Source organism: Corvus hawaiiensis, chromosome 26 (assembly GCF_020740725.1).
Source record: "Corvus hawaiiensis isolate bCorHaw1 chromosome 26, bCorHaw1.pri.cur, whole genome shotgun sequence".
Classification (NCBI taxonomy): Eukaryota; Metazoa; Chordata; class Aves; order Passeriformes; family Corvidae; genus Corvus; species Corvus hawaiiensis.
In genome coordinates, this window is record NC_063238.1 from 16341513 (window position 1) to 16364727 (window position 23215).

Here is a 23215-nt window from a genome sequence, read left to right on the forward strand (position 1 = left end):
GGCTTTTCTCATCATCTTGATGGATCCAGGTGGCCTTGTCTTTCATTCTGTTTTTGCTTTCATTTTCTCAGCCATCTGTTTCTGACGAGAATGAATTACAGCCCTGTTTTCCAAGAAGTACATTGATAGTTGTAGCTCAAATGATTACAGTAAAAAAGCCCCCAGGATGGCTTGAAAAGCAAAATATTAATATAGAAAACATAAATGCATGTAAACACTCCAAGAACTTCGAGGAAAATAAAAATGTTAATCTTCTGCTCCGCTAGTATTTAATTTTTTAATGATGTTGAACATATTGAGTTAAATGATGAATAGAGTTGGTTAAAGAATGGCCACATCACAACACAAAACGTACCTTTTTTCCCAAATTAAAAGCTTAGTATAGAAATTTAAACCAAGGTTTTTTACTTACTTTTTGCCCTAAAATTTTGAAAAATAGAAGTATTTCTTTCCTCCAACAAACCCCTTGGCTATCATTAGAAGGGATCACTCTTCTTTCTACCTCAGCCTGTTGCACTGGAAAATATTCCTCCAACCCAATGCTCTTGTGCAGTAATAATGTGGTACATACACTAAATGATGTGCTTCTGACAGATACAATGCCTTGTGTCACCAAGTTGCATCTCTGTCCAGGAAAAGTACATTTGGCATAGGTTATGGGAATTGAGAGAGACCTACTGTAGGTTGGGTTTGCTTGACTCAGTATCACTTCCTTTCCGTCAGGGTTTCATCTGCTGGGTCTGGGCTCTGACTAACAGCTTTATTCAAGAGAAACTGGCAGCTTGAATTACAGGAAGGTAGGAAAGATCATGCTTCAAATATAGAACTTTTTTTTTTTTTTTTTTTCTGATCCTTCTTTGAAAGCATTTTCTGGAATAAATCACAATATCTAATAAACCAATGGGTCTTTTACAGTGGAGTTTTAAGAGTGTACTAAGGTCTTACTGACTCATGTTATCTAGTATTTCAAATCCTCTTGAAGTTAGTTACAAAGAATAATAGCTATATGTTCAGTCTGAAGAGTTCTAAGATTTTAGTGACTTTGGATTAACAGGAAGATTTCAAACTATCAGTGTTTAAGCTTCACCTTTCTGTCAGTCATTCTTGACAAGGCCAGAATAAGGTAGTAACTGCAGTGACTTTAGAGAGGGTGGTTTTTCATTAGCTTAAGCAGACTGTCAATTAAAAAAGAATTGAGATAAAGAGCTAGAAACTAGATTAAGTTTACACTTCTTCAACGATGATAAGAAAAATCCATTTACAGGTTCTATTTCAGACAGAATATACTTTCTAAGGTAAAGGCCCCTTATAGCTTCAAAAGTCTACTGGTAATTTCTGAAAAGATTTAATAACTATTGTGTCTGAAATATTGAAGAACTTTTTAACTGCTGGAAATAATTATTTCTTACCTGTAATGAATATACTAAAATTAATTTAAATTTAATTTCACACATTTTATGACAGAATGTTATCATCTTTCATAATTTCTTCTCCTTCTGTCTGACTACTGTAGGTATTCTCTAAGAACTGACAAAGCCTATTTAAAATGGGAAGGGAAATTTATCTTTCTGTGATCTCTGAATGGGGAGGACTGCCTGGGGCTGATTTACGGCTAAGGAGTATGGGACACAATGGAAGCCTATATGCACTAATTTTTTACTATTTCTGTGATCCATTGACAAGATTTTGAACAACTTAGTAGGAGTTATGAACTCAGAATTTAGAAGACTGCATGGGAATGGGGCAACATTGGCCTTTGGCCAGGCTTAAGGCAAAAGAGGCTCCTACAGGGATTCACCCTTCCGTATATCTTTGTTACTCCTTGTGACAACACTGAACTTTAGAGTTCACATGAAAATTATCATTTCAGGAAGGATCACATAGGTATTTATTACCCTTGACTCACATATTCAATATTTTTCTCTGCCTTCTTACAGGCTCGAAATGTTTTCTCTAATGGAAACTGAAACTGTGATTTAATGTTACTGTGTTCAGAGCCTAGTTAGTCATGGTTTTCTACTTGCCCAGAAATGCAGACTAATCCAGAAGACAAAAGTGTTGTGAGGGATGCTTCCCAGTGAGAAGTGCAGTCTGGGCCACAGTGTATGACAAAGGATAGGAAGGGAAGTTCAAACAGTTTGGGACTGTTAAGCAGTCTTGTAAACACCAGCAGGAGATCTATAATCCACTTCTGCACGCATTACAAAGGCAGCTTTTCTATGTTTAATTGTAATCTGAATAGACTGCAGTTTCAGAGCAAATGTCACATAAAAGCTTACATACACCCGAAGTTGGGTAAATCATTAATTCCTAGTATTATATAAGGGATTTACTCCTCCTTGCTTTGACTAAACCCTTAGCAGACGAGTCAGGTGTGGGGTTTTCTAGTAGTGAAACAGCTTTCAATTTAGGTCTGTTTGCCATGAAATGGTAAAATACTGGTTGAAAGAACCAGAACTTTCTATCACTAACATAACAGGTAGTTTCTCTTACAGGTAATCAAGTTTTCTCTTATAGGTAAATAAAGAACAGGAAGCAGGACACCCACCCAATCTAGAGGGGAAGTGAACTACCCTTCAGAGACATCCAAAGCCAGGAGAGATGCTGACAGACTCTGATTCTCCTACACTATTTATACAGCCTGACAGAATGAGTCACATTATGGTACTTTTTAATAGCTTTCTCACCTTCCTGAAATGAATTACATGCTTGCAGAGTTTAGACGGTAAACTAGGAGTCATAGCTATCATTAATAGCTTTGCAGGATCCTTAGCGTTCAGTACTCATGAATCAGCTGTAATATATTGTGACAAATAATCTATCCAGAGGGACATCAGCATTGCATCTGAAGTACAACCCAGGCTAATCCTGTGAAATCAGCTTTGATACAGTCTGTAAAGTTAGGTCTTGCTATATCTCTCTGAATCAGGGCAAGATTCGGTTGGTTCTTCCTGATAAAGAAAATTTTAAGCAGCTTTTTCAGAAGTACTTCAATGCTTTGGTGTGAGTATTTTAAAACTGATGTTTTCCCCACTCTTTCTATTAGCTACCTACACATCATTACATCAAAACCTCACCTAAAGCATGGGCATGATGGAGGGTATTCTTTTGAACACAATATTCCAAGATTTCTTAGTGGTTTTGAAGGTTTCAGCTGAATCAATTTTTTTGTAACCAACTTATGCGATAGATTTTTTTTCCATTACAAAAGCTGGCATTAAAAGACCGTGGGATGATGTGAGGAGCTTTTGCAGCACTAAGCTAAATCTGTAAGGTAACAGCCTGAAACAACTGCAGATTACAGAAAATAGCCCCAGAAGGGGCTCGGAGAAGTCATCTACATAGTGTGCATGCTGAAGCTCATTTAGCACTCAGATTTATTCTGAGAAATGCTCATTTATCCTCCTCTTACAAACTTCCCATAGCACTGGGGAAAGCTATAGATTAACAGCTTTCACCTACCAGTGGAAACCAGAAGTGGTAAAGGCCAGAAATTGTGGTGCTGGCCAGAGAGCAGGTGTTTTTAGCTTTTTTTTTTGCTGTTGGATGGACCTTCAAATCTGTATAGAAGGGAGCCAAAATTAATGTGTGTAAGTTCTTGCCTTTCATTTACTAATGTTAGAGCTGTTGTGTTTCAATACCACAGAAATTTGAGAGTGCTCTAAAAACCTCATATGGAAACCTCATGTGACCATTTGGTTAGTGCAACGTTTTCCAACCAAACCTCCATAGTTCACCTACCAATGAAGAAAGAAATACCAAAAAGAAGGTTTATAGCCTGTCAAATGCAAGTTTTACAATACAGCTTTTATATTTAAGGTACATTTATGCTTCTTGCTGCAGTAATAGAAATGATGATGATGTGATTTAATGGGCTGTTAGCACAATAATGCTCTGTGCTTTAAAAGTGACACAAATTTCCTCCATTTGGAAGTCATCAACGTCTTTAAAGGCAATGAGATGTGTTCTTCAATTATGTATTTGCCTATTGTCTGATGGTGAATTTAGAATTTTATGGATTTCAAATATATTTTTTCTGACAGCTTTAATTGTTGACTTCCTTTAGCCAGCACCTGATAAATCTATACCAGGGGTTGATACAGACATCTTATACGGTTGAAAATGGCATTTAGCAGTTTGTGTCGAACAGATAGATAGATGTGTTCAGAACCTGAGCTTTCTTTAACAGGCAATATGATGCTGATAAACTGTGTTCCTTCCACAAATGGGCCATTACAAGAGTTAAAGTATGAAAACCAAATCTCTATACATAGGTGCTAAAGAGTTAGGGGTAAGTATAAGGTGTGGAAACAGCTGGTTGAATACAGATTGGGTGTTACCTCGGTGAAATCAACATAGACTTTGCAGTAGTTTAAAACAAAGCCTTGTGATTTGGTTTAAAACAGAGGGTTTCTTTACAGGAGGAAGCAGATCTCCTAACATGCAGGCAGAAGTTTGTCTCACTCTGTAGTATTATGTACAGACGAATTTCTTCTGCCTATATTTTATTTTGGAGTCAGATCAATAAACAAATCCATTTAGAGCCCCGCATCTGTTGCATGTCTTCTCCTCAGGGGGTTGATGCAGCCTTGGGAGAGGCCTGATGGAGCACCTTCTGCACATCCTAAGCACTGCATCTCCTGTGGGATGTGAGGTGCTCATGCTGGGCCTAGGGAGGAGAAACCCATTTCTCCTGTCCCAGAGGAGAGCCAGCTGTGCTGCCTAACCAGGAAGTCTGGTTGGGATGGCTAAACCAGGACGGTTCAGGTATTACTCAGAAGAATGGCATCAAGATACTTATGACAGTACTTTTGAAGTAAGATCAGAAGACACAGGTCTCGCTAAAGCAGTATATTTATGGCGCTCATGGACTACTAGCTTGTGCTGGTTTCAGCTGAGATAGAGCTAATCTTCACCGTGACTGGTGTGGGGCTGTGTTTTGGATTTCTGTGGAACACAGGGCTGATAATATAGAGATTCTTTTGTTATTGCTGAGCAGGGCTTGCACAGAGCAAAGGCCCCTTCTGCTGCTCATAATGCCACGCTGGCAAGGAAGTTGGGGGTGCATGGGAGGCTGGGAGGAGACACAGCCAGGACAGGTGACCCCAACCGACCAAAGGGATGTTCCAAACCATGTGGCATCATGCTCAGTATATAAAGTGGAGGGAAGAAGGGGGAAGGGGGAAACGTTTGCAGCAACGGTATTTGTCTTCCCAGGTGACCATTCCACGGATGAGGCCCTACTCTGCTGGAGATGGCTGAACTCTTGCCTGCCCGTGGGAAGCAGTGAATGAAGTCCTTGCTTTGCTTTGCTTGGGTGCACAGCTTTTGCTTTCCCTGTTAAACTATCTTCATCTCAACCCATGCATTTTTAGCTTTTACCTTTCTGATTCTCTCCCCACTCCTGCTGTGGGGGAGGGGGTGAGTGGCTGTGTGGGCCTTGGTTGCTGGCCGGGGTTAAACAACAACAGTCCTTTTTGGTGGCCAGTGTGGGTTGTGAAGGGTTTGAGAAAATGACAGGTTTGATTGGGATGTGCTAGACTGAACCTAGATCTGTTAGCAGTTAATTAGTAATGAGCAGGGTTCTGTGATTGCTATGCAGCTTACTTTCTCAGGAAAGGGTATACTGGAATCTAGTGCTCATTAGTGTCCACTTTCTGCTTTAGATTTTGCTTTAGCTTTTTGCTAGGATTAGCTAAACCTAACGGAGCCTGTGTCCCCGTGTGCCTCTGTCACCTGGCACTGTTAGTGAGGCAATGAAACAAATCTACTCTTTGCATTTCCGCTGTGGTTTGGTGGTCACCCTGGTTACCTGTATGTGTTGATTCACATATAGCGAAACTCACTGTCATGGGAATTGCATGAATCGATTCCCATTCAATTCAGCAGAAGTTGAGTTGATGTGTCCTGGAGCCAGGCTGTGGAGAACTCCACGAGAGACAGCCTGTATACCCAACCTGTCACAAAAGACTGATTCACAAGATTTAAATTAAAAGCTTAATTTTCAAGTTATGTATAAGGAGTCAGTTATTTAATAATACCCTAACAAAATTAATACTGTAAGGATTTATAATTACAGCCACCTTTTATAAATTTTAAAGGCAGAGAGGCACTGACAAAATATTCACAATGTTTCTGCACTTCACTGGTTTACAAAGAATGTTGCTAGTAGGCAGACTAGTGGGGCAAGGAAACACAATTGCTTACAACAGCCAAGCAGGTGTGCTTAATTTTTAAGCCTGCCAGCCCTGACATAAATTTCTTTAATTTTTTCTGAAATCCTCTTGTATGTCTAATTATCTTGTGTAATCTCACAGGATGGATTTGATAAGGAAAAACATGAACTATTAATTTTTGTCTTGGGGTCTTAAAATAGCCAGTTAAGCTTGTACTAAGAGAAAAATGATATAAATCTTCTGTGCCAGAATACAATGCTCTGTGTCTCATTAGCATTCAGTTTATATATTCCCTCCAACCATAACCATTCCATGATTCTATGATTGTATATACTGTGCCTTCTAGCAGCCTTCGAGTTTTCAAACTGAGAGGAAACTGACCTTTACAGGAGTACAGGGTGTACGAAAATGCTGGGATAACTGACCTCCCTATCAGCAGTTTGCTATCAGCTTTTGCAAGGTATGTTTAAGATATATTTATCTATAAAATTATGTACTTTCAAAAATTTAGAGATAAACAGACAACATGGTACATGACAGAAACACTGTAGCTGGTTAACCTAAGGGGTGTGAGGATAGTTTGTAGATTAAAAAATATGCCAGCCTTTCTAGTAAAATTCTTTTGAGATGCAGCACAACACAAGCCAAGGTTATATGGTGAGAAGATATATTTTCTTCTAAAGTTCTTATAGCAAAAAGATAAAAGCAGCAGCAAAACCCCAAGGAAATCATGCCTCTTATGATTATATACCTAATTCTGGCAATCAGATAAACCTCTAGTTGGGACAAGATATGGGTTTTTTTGTTTGTTTATTTATTGCTCTAAGTCATAACTGCTAGTCATTGCTAATTTACATCAAGACCTAACTGATAAAAGAAGTTTCATTATGACAATAATTTGAAGTATTAAAAAATGTCCAGTTGTGTTGCTAAAATGCTTATTTCATTGTTCTGGTCAAACACGAGCTTCCAGTTACCCAGTCTGATGACCTAGTGTGAAACACGACCTGATCATCTTCAATAACCACCATATAGATAGCAAAAATGCAAACAGCCTCAGGGATAAAGACAATGCTATCGTAGAAATTAAACTTTTCTATTCTATAACAGTAACTGTGAGATTGTTTTATTAAAATCTCAGGTTTGTTTTTGATTTTTTTTTTTCTATTTTATCATGAATTGTGAAATACACGTTTATGAATTCTAGTAATGTCAGTCATTTCACGGACGAGAAGAAAGGATGCTGAAAGGAAGCAATAAATTCCAGGGAATTAGTGGAGAAAACAGCAGAAAATAAAGATGAAAAAGAATGGGTGATGGGGAGAGAAAGTATTGCACACGAGTTTTAGGAAGGGGAAAGTGAGATTGGTCATGACAGTGCAATGGCAGAAAAAAGTGACTTATGAGTTAGTACTAAGAGAAATCTGTGATGTTACCAGAATGAGGAAATGAAAAATGTGTGAAATTTAAATGAGAGCTGGTGGGATGTCTGGTCTTACCTGAGTCAGAAGATCCATCATGTAGTACTGCCAATGTTTTGTCAAGTATTCCCTACACAGGAGTGCCTGGGCAGTTGAGAGTAATAAGTGGCAGGAATTTGTGTGTCAGGAAATGAATTTTAAGGGAAGAATGGGATCTTAATTTGACTGATTTGATTGCCTGGACCTACCTCTTTCTCCATTCTGTGAAACTAGAAAGTGTTCTCCCTGGACAGAGGTAATTTATAAAACAATGCTTTGTGTCCCTTCCTATATTGTGTACATAAAAAGAAATTAAAATTAAGAATGATAGAGAGGGAAAATGGATCTGAGTTAGAGCTAGAAGAATGTGTGTTTGCAGGAGTATGGTTAGAGATATATAATGTATTGTCTAGAAATTTGGAAATGCTGCTTGTAGTTGCAGAACAAAGTCGCATTGATCTAACAGTTATGTAGCTCTCTGGAATATTCTTGGATTTACGTTCAACCAGATTTATTGCTTTTGTGTCATAAAAACAATAAACTGAGCATCCTTTACGACACCTTTTCCAACTTAGTGTATCATGTAATGCAGAAGTACCAGTGAGTCCTGTCTGTATCTCTTTAATAAGTTGCAATTTAAGCAGGTTCCTCCATACAAAATGAATATTTAATAATAAAAATATGGTTCTGTTCAAAGTTCCAGCAGGAAAAGGTAACATTCTTAGGGGGTTTTATCAATTGTTTGGATCAGGGAACAAACTGATTACTTAAAGGGTTATTTTTATTTTCTTTGTAAACACGTGTTGCCATTTCTAAAAGAAAAAAGTAGAAGAAACATCTTGATTTAAACAAAGCAAAGAAGCTTTCTATGTGGGTTTTCTCTTCTTTATACTAAGTGTATTTCTTTCAAGTGGCTGAAATCAGTATTGCTTACTTGTGCAAACTGGAGCCAAGATCCCAACTTAATTTACAGAATCTCAGAATCATCAAGATTGGAAGAAATCTTCAAGGTCATGTTGTCCAACAGTCAGCCTAGTTCCACCATAATCACTCCTAAACCACACCCCCAAGTGCCACATCCAGACACCTCTCGAACAGTTCCAGAGACAGTGACTCCACCACTTCCCTGCGCAACTTATTCCAATGCCTAACCACTCCTACAGTGAAGAAAAAGGAAAAGGGACTGACAACTCTTAAATAGCCATGGAATGTGTTATTTGTACCAGTGGGAATGCACAGGGAGATAGCGGATATTTGTATAATCCGGTGTTGGAAACTTTGCTCAGTCAAAAGGGGAATACATTTGCATACCCTTTAGAAATGTAGCAAACCACTAAAACATACATAAATTAAATGGATTCTTCATATTCATAGGCTCCCTGCATGATGTTAGATTGTTAAGTTTTCATGGTTTATTTTGTTACTTTTAATGATGCTATTAATCATACCTTCTCATTTTCTTTCACTGCCAGGATTTGACAAGGATTTTCTTTCACCTTGAAAAAGTGCCTGTTCTGAGGAGTTTCTTCTCAGCACTCCTGTACACGCAGCACACCCTGCTGAGTGAAGGCAGCTTGTCTTCTGCACCGCACTTCTTTCTGAAAGATGGGTTCTTAGTAGTGAAAGATCATAAACAAATGTGTCTTTCAAATTGTTTTTCCACTTGAAGCCTTTATGATTCCATCAAAGAGGAAACTGAGCTAACTCAATAAGCAATGGACTGTAAGGCCATAAACGGATACATTGTTAATTTTTATTGCTGAAGTTTCTTCCTCTGACTCTAGTTCAAAATGCAATTCATATCTTATAATGATGAAGATGATTTTTTTATGTTTGCAACAGTAAATCCTTCTGACATTCTACTTAATATTTTTTGTTGAGATGTGTTGGCCATAGCAAGCAACAAGGCAGGGAGCATAGTAACGTCTCCATCTGAACAAATGGAGACCAAACAAGTTACAAATGGAGCTGCAAGTTGTTGGCCAGGGCTAACAGAGCACCTGGCCGGCTGCTCCGGGAACCTGCTCTAGAAAAGCCTTGGAAGAACAGATTTAGATGTGTGGTGAAGAAGGATGCAAGGGTATGAAAGCAGGAAAATTTTTTTTTGTGATGGGTGCTCAATAGCCAGCTAAGCAAATACCTAAGCTTTGTCGATCTCTTGTGTCCCATAGCATTTTAGAGTGTTGTAATTGTGGACTGAGAGCCCGCTGAAGGGGCCTTAGAGACTGAGCTCTGGAGGAAAAGCTTCTCAATAGGTGGCAGAAGTTCAAGTTGTAGGGATAATTTCTCTCTGCTTGTTCAGATGCTTCTACACTTTGTTTAATAGCACACTGTAATTTTAATGTTTGTTTCACCTCCAAGTCCTAATTTCTCATGTTTTTTGATTACTTAGCTGAACGAGACCCCAGTCTTGACTAGGTTCTGCCATGATCCATCTGGCCAATATAAAACCCTGTTTAAAGGTTATCAAGGTACTGATTTTGCAGACTCCATTCACAGTGTGGTTTGTTAAATAGCTCCGAATACAAAAACACAATCTGCTTCACCAGATTGTGTTTTTGGTCCTTCAGGTCCATTATTCTACTTCCAGCAGTCTCTTTGTCTAATGCTTCAGCAGAAGGGAGAGGAAAAACATGACATATCTTGCCAACAGTATGAGGGTTTTTATAATGGGAAAATTCTGTTTTTAATCCTATGTCATCAGCTCCTGCCCATTATACACATTTTCCCCATCAGAAAAACTTTTTTTTTTTAATGAAAATGACCACTTTCTTTTAAAGTCCAATGCAAGACTGTAATCCTGGCAGAAAAAAATTCACTGACCATCAGAAAACTGCCTGGAGAAATCTTCTCTCTTTTCCTTCAAAATTACTTATATACAGTGTTCTACTTCCTATAGATAATATGTATTTGAGGTTAACGCAGATACTGTGGACATCTAACCATCCTTTGAAGGTACCGTTATAAATCAGAGAGAACTCAGTTTATCCCTAAGGTTAGCTTAGATTGATTTAGTCCGTTTTACTCTGATATGGTCCCTGACTTGCAGACTTTGTTGTAAATTGGATAATATTCCTCAATGAAATGAGTGTATGAAGTAAAAATAGGCACATCTATGCTGCATTTTCTTGTGGCTGTGGAAGATTATTCAAACTTGTTCATCCAGGTAGTCAACATTACAGTTTTTCAGGATTTGGAGTCCATAAAGTTCTTCCTTGGCCCACCACCAGTGACAGATCTAATGAGGGATGAACAGAGATTTAACGTTTGAGTGCTACAATGGTCATTGTAGTCTCACAGCTAGACCTTTAAAAGCTTTGGTCAGTCATTGCCTAACACTCAGAGCATTTATGGGCTCTGGCTGCATTCCTGCCAGCGCTGTTCCCTGGCAACCTAAATCAGGAGTTTGTACCCTGGTGGTTCTATATTGGAGTTCACTCACTGTGTATCCACTTTCCTGCTTGTTGGTGTGATAATCTGATAGTTTGCCATGTGGCTTTTCAGCCTAAAGAAGGAGGAAGCAGAGTTTTCCTTCCCTCACCCCTTACAGTTTGAGAAATTGCACGGGACACATTACACAGATAAAATGCTATCTTGTCTGTGGAGACTTGGAACTTCCAACAGTTGGGGTCCTCTGTCACATGCCTGAATGAAAATATTAATAAATTCTGGACATCAGAATTTTTCTTTTTCTCCCCATCTTTTAGGCTTCTGTGTTGAACAGGTTGCTCAGGTGCTCTACCTGGGTCTGTAACATGTCAAAACAACTCAGCTGAGAATATTACAAAGCTGAGTTTGTGGCACTCAGGTTCCTAGGTGTGTTTCTTCTTAAGAAGGAAACTTTTAATGTGGTCACAAAAATATACGCTGAGTGCACGTCATCTGACTTTTAAAAGGTTTACTTAGGTCATAAGACAGCAGTAGGGTAGTATTGGGCCTCAAGACATCATTCATCCTTGCTTACTTGTACATCTGAGACTGGAAGGCAATGCAGTTTAAGCTCTGTTTTCTGTGTGACTCAGATTTCCTTTTGGTCCTTGCTTATGATGCCGAATTGATTTCTTGCCTTTTTTCTTTCATATATTCTCTGTATTCTTTGCACATATATTTGTAAGTCTATTATTGTATTCAAGCTAGCTCCAGTACTTTTTCTTACCCTACCTGATAGGCAGAAAAACAAAACACATTCCAAAGGGTTCCAAGCTGGGGGTCCGAGGCTCCTATCCTATCTTGGTTTTTCCTGTCAACCAAGGTTGAGACCAGCTCTTTGAGATATATTTGAGATATATTCTTTGAGATATATGAGATATATTTTGAGATATATTGAGATATATAAACAGAGTTCAGTTCCCATCTGAGGGGGGAAGATTTAGAAGGGGCTTGAACCAAGGGGGAATTACCTCACCAATTAAAATTCTAGTTGGTGATTCTTGTCAAATATGCTAATTTGCAAAACCTATAAAAATTGTATACTCATTATGCTGTGTGTGCATCTTGAGCGTTTTCTACTTGGTGAACTGTGCACCTAAGGATCTTTATAAAGGCAACCCCTTTTTATCACCCTAACTGTGTCTGGCTCGTAATTTTAGGACCAACGAAAAAGGCATCACTTCATTTAGACCAGCAAATGTGTGATTGGTAACAGCATGGTCATAACACCTCAGTTTCAAATGAGTAACTTCTGTTATTCACTGAATTCAGCATAGTGTTTTGTCAAATTCCTGATGGAAAGTTTCCAGGGCTGGGTTGATTTCTTTCAGAGCAAACACTGGGATACTAATGTTCTAATATCTTCCTCGCTGTATAGTTTTACAAACACTGGAATAGATTGATATTAAAGATGCAGTTCAAATGAGGAAACTGCAAAGTTTGCCAAATTTAGTTTGCCAGGTGTACAGATGCAGTGAAATTATTGCTTAAAATTTAAAATGGATTTCTCATACTTTATGAAAGTTTACTGAACTTGTGTATTCTTAAGAATACTTCTTCAGAAAGTATTTAAAATTGCATTTAACCAGTTTAATAGATAGTTGTTTTCTGCTAAAATAGCTGTTTTTTATAAAGGCATACAGATGTTGGTTTTCTCTCTTAGTCAGTTTATGATTAGAAGTGTGCAAAGAACAGCATTAATGTCAGTTTAAATGTTCTTGGCAGTGAGAATCTAGATATTTTTATTCTACTATAATGATAAAGCTGTGAAAATATAAAATATTACAGTGAACTATCAAATCAAGAACTATTGAAATAACACCATAAAAGCTGGTATTCAGGTGAAACAGTGTTCATAGTTACCAGGTGTTTCTGTTCACTGCTGATACTCACAGAAGGGAGTCCACTTGTAAAAGATAGAGGCTGTCAGCTTAATTTTTGTAGCTGTGAAGAATAAAGGCTCACCCATACCAATTTTGTTCTGATGACCTTAAAAAGAGATGCCTCAGAATTCCATTACCATTTATTTCCCTGAACCACCTAAATGCAAAAGTTTTAAGTTTTTCTAACATATTTCAAAATGATAAATATGAATGAAGACAGTGCAGTAAAAAAGATAAATAAAATCAGGACCTATTCTGCATCTGACAGGGCGAGCTGAATAGCTCCTTGTCTTCAGTCCTTAACTAGCTGGAACCATTGTTCAGCTTTTGTGCAGAAGGAGACAATATGTAATTCAAAAGCTTTACTTTCAAGACTTAGTGAAAATTGACTTCAGAAGCAGTGAAAACATCATAAGACCACATCAGTAAATCTACAGATACATGCTGAACCCAGTCATCTGTCAATTTACATGGAATTCAGGCTATCCTCTCTCCCACAGAGAGGTAGATTTTGTCTATGTCCATTTCCAAAGACAAAGATATAGAATAATTATCTGTCAAGGGATAACTCTCTTTATAAAATATTCTATTTCAATATTTTAAAGCTCTCCCCAAGACTGAATCCAATTTTTTTTCCTGATCCTTCCACTATGATGCAGTTTTTCTGTCTCTTCCCATGTTTCTTTGCTGCCCACATGACTTGGGAAGAAGAGAGGGGCTGCCAAAATGACCCATACTCTCTGCCCCAGTGTTACACCGCAGCAAAAGTGGCATTGTCCTCCTGTGATGCCCTTGGGTGTTGTTCAGTAAATGAGGGAGTCGCTCAGATTTTATGAAATGATACTTCAGCAGCTGAGACTTTGAAAGAGTAGCATAAGTCCAGATAATACTATCTATATACCTTGCCATCAAAGCAGCTAAGAGCACACATCCTTAGTAAAGGAAGGTGCTGTTTGTTTTCAGTGTGTGCTGTTCAACTGAAAAACAAAGCATCCAATTTTCTCAAAGGTTCAAGAAATTCAAACCACAGAATGCTTTTGCTCTTGAACATAGTGGTACTTAATAATTTCAGGGTACTCTCAGCACTCAGGTAAAAGAACATTTTGAGAACATACGAACAAAACAAGTGTGGTAATGATAGGTGGTGTAAAATGAGTTATTTTGTGTCTCTAGAGTTATAAACATTAATGGCTTAATATATATTCTATCTCCAGACAGCTAAATTAATCCTCTCAGCAGAAGCAATATAAATTTAGACTGTATTTTCCAGATGATTTTGCTTACTTCTGATCTCCTTTAGTACATAATGTGCTGTAGCTCTAAGAAAATGAATGCTTACAAGTGTAGATATTTATATGAGTCAGCAAAGCTGGCATAAAGTTGATGACACCTTGTATGCCCAAAGGAGCTGACATTCACTGCTTAATGAAAAAAATAAAAATCTGATCTTCAGGCTGATTATAGTGCTGTAGATTAATGTGTCAATGAGCCTATTTGAAAACATTATCTTGTGCTTGCATAGCAATTTATGTAACTCAGATTGCAAAAAAAACCAAATATGAACAATACCCATTAAAGACACAAGTCAAGAATAACCCAGCTGAAGCCAAAATACTCCTGTTCCAGCTAGTATTAGCTGATCTGCTTTAATCTTTGCTAGGTCTTTTAGGGAGCAGTTTCCTCATGCTGAACTTGGTCTTCAGCTGGATGCTGGTTGCAATTTCTACAATGAATCTGTAAGAAATGCTCCCATTGTCCCCATCATTTTACTTCATCTTGAAAATTTCCATTTATTTTATGGCAACCACAGTTTGTGACTTCATACCATGCCTGTGTATTGCACCTCTCTGCATTATTTTGCTTTTCTTTCTCTGAGAATTAACAGAACCCAAAGGAGAAATTAAGGCTTAGTAATGAACAAGGAAAAAAAAATCTCCTCATTGCAGAGGTATATTGTTAGATGTGTTCCATCCTGTTAGTGGGATTTCAGCATTTTACTTGTGGTGCAGATATTGAGACATGAAAGTTTCAAATTAAAGATATTTATCAAATCAAACCATTATTTTAGCAATGAGCGTAATTAAGGAATAGCTCTGGAAACTGCTGTGTTCTGAGTAATTGTCTCAGCATGGTAAAGAGTAAAGATGAATCCTAAATGTTTCTCAGGTAAAAGCAGCAGTAATCAGTGAGTATGATGGGAGGAATGAGAAACCTACCATAAACTCAGGGAGATGGATGATATATAAGCAAAACTGCAGAGTGCTGTGTATTGGGGTGGCCAATTTTTCATACCATTCTAGCAACAAAAACTAGTTCTCTTTTCATTCTGTAGATTTTTTCAGGGTAAAAGTCATACTTAGGAATGTCATATTTAGTAAAACAAGCCAAGAAATCCCATCAAGTTAGAAAACGCATGGGATTTCTTTTAGCAGATGTATTTCATCTAGAAACACCTAGATTAACAAATGTTTTTATATATCAAGAAAATTATATTTTGAATTCCCAAGTAGACAATCTCCTTTTGGTTTGCCTCAATGTTCAAACAGTCTTCTAATGGTTTACTGAAACTTGTACAGAGTCTCTTACTCAGCTGCTTTTGGGGACAGATTAGGTCAGATTTCACATTGGATGAGATGCTGTGAGAAGACAGTGAAGATGAGGGCTGTGCTCCCACATAGTCGATGTTGTTCTGACAGGCAGCTTGGGTGACAGAATTTTGGAGATTTCCTGAGATATCACAGAAAAAGTAGTGGAACTGTGAACTCTCTCATAACTGAAAGCGTATATTTGGCTAAATGATATAAGGAAGTTCAGTTTGGCTTGATTGAAAACTACTGTATTCATCTTTCTAAGGGAAAAAAATCTGATTTTGGGCAAAGAATTAATCCTCAAGTAGTAGGCTATGAGGTTTCTAGCTTTTTAAAAATAACGTTTGTTTCAGAGGTGTTGTTTTTCTATTGTCAACAGCTCAAAATGCAGCATTTATTAAAAATGCAAGAGAGTTCATAAGCAAAAAGCATAATCTTAGCTGGACTTGATAATTTCCTCTAGCCATGACAGTCTATGGACAAAAGCCAGAGGCAGAATGTAGACAGAGGTAATTTAGTTAATTACTAGCTCATGTAGCCAGTAAGATTTAAAAAGCTTTGGGCATACCAATGCTTTCTCAGATCCTCAAAGGAAAGCAGAGAGAGGATGCAAGAGTAATTGGAGTTTTGGCATAAAAGCAGGTGTTGACAGCAATGAAGTTGATGATGGATTATTTTAAAAGGCAAAAGCAGTTAAATCTCAAACCTTGTCAAGTGCAGATAGTTGGTTGCTCCTGCTGCTGTTGTGCATGGGTAGCAGAAAGTGCCTTTTTTCCTCACTTTTTCTGCAAAAAGCAGTGAACTTTTGAATTCTCAACCTCTTTCTCTGTTGCTAAATAACAGAGAAATGGGATGTTACTTCAAGCAGTGGTCTCCCTACCATTCAGACTGGTTATGCCCCATGCATGCACCCCTAAAAGTTTTGTTCTGTGATGGTTGGCCCTTTCTGAGATGTTTTTTGAGTATGGCTCAGAAGACACCATGCTCAACGTCAGTATTGGGTTTGGCTGCCACCACATGCACCTCCATTGTTCCCTCAGCAGCTTTGCCTTCCCAAACCACAGAGGTGTGTTCACAGCACACTGCCAGAGACCTGGAGTTTCATCCTGCAAAACACCTCTGTGACAGGCTACAGAACAGCCTTGATTTCAGACACTTTGGAATGAGAAAGATCCCCTGCCTCCACATTAGGTGCATCTTTGGGCCATAAGGATGCTAAATAGGGTTGTGGCCCTATAATGTCAACCCAGGTGCGTCCACAGAGAGTGGCAGGAATAGCAAACATGCTGTAGATTCATGTCCTTTGTGATGCACCATGGCTTTCTATGTAGGAAAACCATTTATATAGCAGCATTCAAAGCTGTGGCTATAAATGACCCCTAAATCTTCCCAGCATGCTTGTCTTTGGAAACAAGTACCTTTGCTTGAGTGAATAAGTTTTAGTCTCTGTGTCATTTAGGAATTGTTTGCTTAACTATTCTTTTTTAGTGTTTTGTGTTCCCTGCCAAAGTCATCTTTTACTTACCTTTTCTTTGCTTGAAAGAGAGGAATAAATACTTCTACAACCAAGTTTTGAAGAATAATCTTAGAGAAAAGAATGGTTTTTTTCCTTCAGTTATTGTCCTCAAATATGACTACAGAAAACCTTATCTTTCAGATTTCAAATGTGAGTATATGTGTCTGGTCTTCACCATTTAACAAGCTCTAAAACCCCTGCTATTTAAGTTGGGTCGCTTCCACAACATACATAGATATGCAATGAAATACAAACTTGTAAGTCTGAAAGATTACAATTAACATCTTGCTCTCATCAATAAAAATCAATCTACTTAGCTTTAGTTTAAACCTGGTCTAAAATGCAAAAGGTATTTGTGTTCTTCAAGGGCCAGAGAAACTAGCTTTTTCTAGTCAGATGCATAGCTTTGAAAGACATACAGTACATGGCTAGTCTGTCAAAGGTACAGAGAATTTTAAGTAGTTTGGCATTATCATAACTGTATTAAGCTATGTTTGGTTTTATCATGTCATGTTCTTTGACATTCTGCTTGGCGTGTGTATGCTGCCTGTCAATCAGAGAGTCAGCATGTCATGAGGGAACTTCACTGCAGGAATGGTGCTGCTTGGAGAATTCAGATGAGCGAGGAAAAGGAGCAAGGAATGCGTGACAGCTGTGAGGAGAATTTGTGAGGTGAATCTCAATCTCATTAGGTGCATGGTTAAAATCATGAATAGTGATGGCATGGCAGAGTAAAAAGCTCTGACATACGAAAACACTCTTTGCACTGGAAATGTTTTCTTTTAAAAAATTCTCTACAGTTTTTCACTGGTGAGAATTGTAGTGAAATGAGTGAGCAGCTAAGTATAAGAACATCTTTCTAAAGCAAAAAGAGGTAGCTCCTGAATAATTTAAAGGATGCATGTAAAACTGTGTAATATATGCTGAACAGGGGGAAAACCAAAACAGGATGAATTCAGCTAAACTTCCTTTTGTGAACAACTTGTGACAAATTTGTCCTGTGTCATGACTTGGCTGTGCATCTGCAACAGTCTAACGGTTCCAGAGCTTGCTTGCTATTGCATCTTGCTGAACAATTTGTCAAAACCTTTGCTTATCTGCCTTCTTGCCTGTTTGAAATTCTCACTTCCTTGTTGGATGCTGCTATCACTGTATCCATATGAGTAAATCAAGTGGTGGCAGGAAATGTTCCTGGGGCCCGGAAGATGACCAGCTACGTTGGTGACATGTCATTGTGGTCCCTGGGGTGGTTTTGCCCTTGCCAGCCATCTCTCAGCCCATACTGGGGCCTTGTTCAGGTGTTAGCAAAAAGGAGGGACCAGTCCTAACAAGCAATCTCGATACAACTATCCAGTTTGGGAGGCGAGAGGAATTTAGTCCATGGCATTCAGTTTCAGTGTCATAAAGTGGTACTGCCATATTTAATTTACTTTTCCATAGATATCAAGTTTTTCTATACCTACTGCTAAGCTGCTGCTCCTACAATTTCTTATCCTCAACTTTGGAGATAAGACTGTGACTCTTGTTCACATTCAGAGGAACAGAGAACAGAAAAACAAGATATAGGCCACATTTGGTAGTTATCTATAGTGCAAGTGATGGGGGTTTCTGCCACACAGTTTGTCTCAAAATCTGGAAGATAAGAAGCACTTAAAATGTAGTCAGGATTGGAGTGGACCTTTGGCTCAGTCCTTCCTCTAGCTTCACAGTGACCACAGCAATAGGGACATCACTCTGTCCTGGTGTAAATGGTTACAGTAAGTTGCTTCTTCTCTCTTCTGAAAAGGAGAGAGATAGAAATGGGAGTGTGACTGTAAAATATATGCAGAGATATTTTCAAGTTTAATGCTAGAGGCAAGTCCAAATTCTGACACATTTTATCCAGTAATAGAAAAAATATGATTTATCTCCAAAATGATACTAAAGCTGGGTGGTAAATTCCTTGATGGAAACTTACTTGTTGAAAACAAAACTCTGGCAAGTTAAAAAGCTCTGTGGAACACATAGAGTGCCAGATTCTTGGCTTGGGAAAATTTGAACAAACACATATTCATGCAGTGTTGCAATGTTCTCTATTCACTCTTTATGAAATCAATGTTTTGATTTATTTTTTAAATTTTGATGTGACTTTTATTGCAACTTCTTTGGATATTTTGTTATTATGTGCTTAAATGTGGTAATTTAAACCAGACAGGCTGAAATCTCTAAATCCCCCAAATCGTCTTCAGCATAGCATTATCAAACTCCAAAGGAAGACTGAAAGAAAGATTTGTCTCCTAGGTGCTGCAAGTTCTTTCATTTCCCTCATCTTATAGAGATTAGGAACAGTGAAGCTTGCTGCTGAAAAATACTGTTCTTATTTCTTCTGTCTCAGTACCCAAGGAACGCTACAAAGACTATCCCTGTTCCATTTGAAATCCAGATGCAAATAGACAGGTTTGAGCTCCCAGCTTGGAGCAGACTCAGCCCCTTTCTTGTGAAAATTGGCTGGATGATATATCTGGGAGCTTTCAGGAAAAGGAAGAGATTTTATTGGTAGTGAGAAACAACTGGATACAGAAGAGTTACTTTAGGAAAGTGAAATCAGAACTGAGCTCAAGAATGATTCATTTTAATCAAACTACTGTTGCTTCAACAAAGCATACCAAGTCTTTTCTGGTTTTGTGATATTTAATTAAATTTGGAAGGTTAGAGAGAAAAAGTATATTTCCCAATTAACCTTTACCTCATTAAAATTTCATTCTAAGTTTTAAACTGTTCTTGAGAGTACAGCTGTTAAGCACTATCTGGTCATTTTATTTCCTCGTATAATTGCTACTTATCAGAACTTAAACCAGGGTATCTTTATTTTAAATTCTTACTTTGGGAATTCATACTGTTCTATATCTATCGCCAGCGATATGTGTCATATTGTCTATTTTACATCTGCAGAATAATTATCTGATTGAGTGTGATTTTTGCTTGATGCAAGGACGAGTTTTCTTTGTATCTTAAAAGAAGTTGCAGCAGGGCATAATATGACTTATAAAGAGGTAATGTTTCAGAAAATAAGGCTTTTGAAGAAGACAACCACAAAGATAAAATGCTTGGCACTGCTTTTCTTCTACCTGGGAGAAATCTGGCCCAGAACTCTGTATTTACCTCTGAGTTCTTGGGTATGGTTTTCTTGAACATCTGTTGAGTTGAAGTTGCTAAAATTGAAGAGAGAATAGGAGCATGTTTTAATGTAGTTTGAAACTTTTATGATTTGTGGAGCTTTTTCCAGTAAGTGGAATTATTTTTTTAAGCTATTGGCAGAAGTACTAATGAGAAAGCCAGATGTCATTTAAACAGAATGAGAGTTATGTGTCACCAACATGATTATGAACTTTGAGCAACTGTTGTTTCCCCAGTTGCAGTAAATCTGGCTAGAATTATGTGTGCTATGGTAACAAGAGAGAGAAGAACCCCAACCAAGATACTTAAAAGCTGTTAGTGAATCTAACTAGATTGAATCTACAGATCTGGAGGTGGTGCAACATGTGAAATGCAAGATGATGCTTCAGGCCAATGTCATAAGATCAGTGTGGCTGGTCTTTCCAAAATGATGGCATATTACCTTCTAAAATAACTTTGTTCATTCAAATTTTGTTTTGTTTCAGATCAAAATCTTTTGAAGACAGATTTGGAAGTTTGCTATCGTCTTCTCATGTAGACCCAAATCTATGTTATAATATTATTCTGAGTATTATGCTGGAACAAGGACTAACCATTCACAAATATTTGATTTGGAAAAAAGATTACAAAGGAAAGGAATTAGTGCGTTTTGCACAAGGACAAGGTAGCCATCTTCATCCTAAGAGAGATTTTAGCAATCTTCATCCTTCATCCTAAAATCATCTTCCTGGATTGAGAGGTATAAAATTAACTTGTTTAAATGTACTTGGATTCTGAGCGTAACTCCTGTAAATGCTGATGAGAAATGTACTGAACTTACTGGGGATGAAGTTACTTAATTCTCCAAAGCAGCTTATATTTCTTTTTCATGGCTGTGATCATTTCCTTCCTCTACCATAATTATACTCCACGCTATATAGATCTCAGCATTTTATCTTGGAGTTATCCTTCGGAATAAAATTCTCAATAATTTCTTTCCAGCAGTATTTCTGTAATCATGTCATAAAATTTCCATTCATTTCAAACCTGAGAAAGAAAAAAAAAATTTTAATTATTTTTAAACAACTCTGTATTTTTTCTTTCCTGTTGACATTATTTATCTATGTTAAAAATTTGAAAAATACAATTTTGCATTGATAGCTGACTCTGTTATGGTCTCAGTTTGCTATCATACCTAACTTGAACATTTTTGGATAGCATTTCTCAGACAGGAGTTTAACAATAAGATGTTTTAAAAAAAACAGTAGTAAAACCAGGCAATTGCAAAAGATAAACCACACATTTATGTTCACTTGAGCCCAAGATACTTAAAGCCAACCTACTACTGAGTTTCTTGTAATGCAATAAAAAATTTAGCATTGCACATGCCTGATTTTCTTCTTACTGTTTTTATGTCTAAGAACCTTTGCAATTTTAATCTGTTTAAAATTATACAAGATTTCATAAAAACATTTATTACTTTATGCTCCATGTGACATGTAGGCAATATCTAGGCCCTTTTTCAGCACTTGTGAGTTTGTGGAAAATAATGCTGTACACCAGCCCTTGTGAGAGAGGCATAGCTGGGTTTGCAGAGGGCTGGTTGTGGTCCTTGGCACTGGGCAACCTCCTGGCACTGGCTCATACTGTGAATTGCCTGGAGAGAACAGAAGAGAATAATTCTTGGATTCTTAAGTTAGTTTTCCTTTAGGTTACAGTGTGAAGAGAAACATCACATTTTTCTGGCCTGGGGTTTATTTTCTTGAGTAACTGTGCTGCAGGTTTGTTGCAGGTGCACAGCTGCCTGCTCCTCTGAAACCCCTTTGGGCCGAAAAAGTGTCTTCACTGCAGCAACCAAAGTATCCCAGAGAACTGAAAGCACATCTTAGTTCAAAAATCTTTGCTTGTGAGTGTTTCTTCTCTAGTACTGTAAATAGATAGAGAAGACAGCGTGATTTTGCAGGGGAGGATTTCACAGGAACTGTCTGGGAGGGTCTTGGCTGTCCCATAGGTGCACTGGCAACATCATGGCACAGTGTCTAGTGCTCCAACTTCTCCCTGTACAGAAAACATCAGAGAAAAAAATATTTTATGCCAGGTAAGGTTTAGCCAACTTGTTTTTCTTCCTTGCTGTTCACTCTGTAACAAGGGTAACCTTCATGACTTCTACCACACTTTAAAATATCTGCCATTCTTACCTGGTAATGTACCTCATGTTATCCGGTGATATGGAAGAAATCAAGTTTCTACTAAAGAATCCTAGAAATCAGAAAAAAACCCCCAAAACTAAACAAACCAGAACAAACCAACAAAACTTTGCAGATGTTTAGCCTTTTGAGGTGGAGAAACATGCAAAGATGCCTGTTCCATTGGTTAATAATCCAGTGCACAAATTAACTGAGGCTCAATATGCAATCTTAAGACCCATAGGTTATTAAGCCAATCAATGGAATTTTTATAATTGACTGTTCCTCTCTGAAAGATCTCTGTTGGAAGGTATTTAAATAACAGGACTACTACAACAGTATGCAAAATAAGGGTTAACAAAGTCTGTTGTGCTCACAGAGAATGTTTTCTCAATGACTTCCTCAGTGTGAGCCAGCATCCTCGATGTTGCTGAAGGATACAGCAGGACACAAAAATCCTAGAGAGACCCTTAGTTTGTAATAAATTTTTGTCAAACAAATCTAGCTAAAGTCTGAGTAGCAAAGCAACGACTCAGGACCATTTCTAGACTCTTAGGACCAACTGCAGCACCCCAAACAACCTGTGGGTGTTTGCATCCCTACAGTTGATCTCAGCATGCTGGCACCAGGCAGAGCGTGGCTGGACTGCCAAATGCATCCCAAATGGAAAGGCAGCTCACTTGTCGGAATAACACATGCACTGCCAATAGGGAAAATATTTTATACCTAGGGGTGGACCTAGCTGTTCCAGAGAAGGTTGTTCCTGTGGAGCTGGGATTACTGAACTATCCACATGTATTGTTACTACTTTCGCTGTGTAGTCATCAGGCCAAGAAGAAAAG